This window comes from Limulus polyphemus, unplaced genomic scaffold (assembly GCF_000517525.1).
Source record: "Limulus polyphemus unplaced genomic scaffold, Limulus_polyphemus-2.1.2 Scaffold324, whole genome shotgun sequence".
Classification (NCBI taxonomy): Eukaryota; Metazoa; Arthropoda; class Merostomata; order Xiphosura; family Limulidae; genus Limulus; species Limulus polyphemus.
The window spans coordinates 573,545-575,772 of NW_013665934.1; the positions used below are offsets into that span (position 1 = coordinate 573,545).

A 2,228-nucleotide genomic window follows, 5' to 3' on the forward strand; every position below is an offset into this window, starting at 1 on the left:
TATATATATATATATATATATATATAGCTAACGTAGTCACAAGATACAAAGGTCATAGCTGTCCACACTGCAACTAATATAGTTACATGCTTTATATTGCTGCCAAATAATGTTAACAAATACGCTGTAAATCTCACTTTTCATGATTAACTTTGTAAGATAAAAAAGACAAAGACCTCCCCCCCCCTTGACTACTATTGCATTCATACTGTATGTTGTTCGTATGTAAAAATTTTTATTCGTGGGAAAATTGCAAACTCTATCCGCCGCCGGCCCTAATTTTGAACTACTGGCGAGAGGGGGAAAGCATCCAACCAGTATCACCCTACCAACCATCTGAGGATTTTGGTTGTCACTCTTATAACGCATATACAGCTTAAAGTGCGGGGAATATTTTTCGGTGTTGTACGGATTCTAACCCGTCTCGCCAGCTCCAAAACTTAGAGGTCTACTGCGCCCTCTTACGCGAGGAAGGCAATTGTAAGAAAAATAAATATATTTCAGAAGAGCAAATCTTCATCTATATGGCTCTTCTGATTTTTGGTATAAATGGTTCAGATGGCAATGAACAAAGCAAAGTAAAAGATACTCTTTTTCTACACTAACTGCAACTGTTTCGCTTGTAACGTGTTTGTCTTTTCGATATCATCAGACCGATATTGTTCTTTAACTAGTCTAGAATTCAGAAAGCCATTTAATACGATATTGGTTAACAAAAGCTTTTCTGGCCATTAGGCTCCCATTTATCAAAAAGAAAATGGCAAAACGTGAGTATCAGTTTACCATCAGACAATGATGTTTGTTTCAAAACCTGCGCCGTAACGTCAGAATTCTTTTTCAAGTTAAGTAGTAAATGTCACGTGATAATTTTAACCTTTCATAAATAATGCCTGGCTGATAGATTTTATCTTTCATAAATAATGCCTGGTTGAATTATTTTATTTTCACTGAGTATGCAGTTCTTGTTTGTTTGTTTGTTTTTAAAGCAAAGCCATAACGGGCTGTTTGCTGTGTCTACCGCAGGAATCAAACCCCGGGTTTTAGCGCGTTTTAAGTCCCTAAACGTACTGATGTTCGACCGGGGAATATGTAGTTCCTAATATATGATACTGAACAATAAAATCACTACGTTCTCATTAGGTTACATTCACACACAAAAAAAAAGAAATATTATCATTCAGAATGTAATATTTTGGAAATATCTTAAAGTCACACAACTTGGGGAATTTGTGACGATATGTTCGTATAATTTTCGTTTTTACGTGTGTTTTTTATGCCCAGCCCAGTGGAATGGGGAGAGAAATATTCGTACTAAATTCCAACAACTAGTTTGAGCAATAATGTTATTTCAAAATATTCAGTTTTTCAAAGCTTAATGGTTTACAGTAAAACTCGATAAATACATGTGTTGATCATTTTAACCTTTTTTTCTGAGATCTTACTTCTGTACTTTTAGTAAACGATAACACTATCAAGATATGTAATGAAATATCTTTTGGAGTAAAATGTGTCATCACGAGATTTTCTGACTCTTCGAATCGGCACGCGTCTACATAACAGATATATTTTATTACTACCAATCGTGATTTGATTCGATTATGGGTTACCACTGAGCAAGTTTGCAATTCTGTAATTTCAGTAACGCTCAACCATCGTTGCATGAAGTTACTGGCCCTTCATCTCTTCCAATGTTCAAAATTGAATGCTAAATTTTCCTTTAAGAATTTGCCACATGGGTGGTTGAACAACATAAGACTCAAGAAAAAAAAAGGCTTAAGTCCTCCACTCTTCTAAAAACGAAATACAATTATGAACTCATAAGCTATGCAGTGAGATTTTTAATTAGCATATAAAAGTAAAGTTATCAAATAAGACTTTTTTTGTATCACGAGCAATATTTTGATGAAGGTGAAAGATAAACAGATTTGTATTTATATGAATAATACAAGGTGTTAAAACAAAGCAATCACTTGATTTACATGCAAACATATCTATAATGTTGCTTAATCGGCATTTTATTTCATTACATAAGCATTTTAGTATGGAAACACACAACAAAATATTAAAACAAAGCAATCACTTTGATTTACATGCAAACATATCTATAATGTTGCTTAATCGGCATTTTATTTCATTACATAAGCATTTTAGTATGGAAACACACAACAAAATATTATTGGTATATGTTGTACATTGATTTACTATCATTGAAATTAATTTAGAACTAT

At 33.2% G+C, this 2,228-nt stretch overlaps 1 protein-coding gene across 1 annotated transcript in view; it reads left to right on the top strand.

Annotated features, from left to right (window-relative positions):
* Positions 1 to 2,228, top strand: part of LOC106457388 (teneurin-m-like) — a 229,851-nt gene that overhangs the window by 182,216 nt on the left and 45,407 nt on the right. The gene's annotated exons all lie outside the window — the stretch shown is intronic.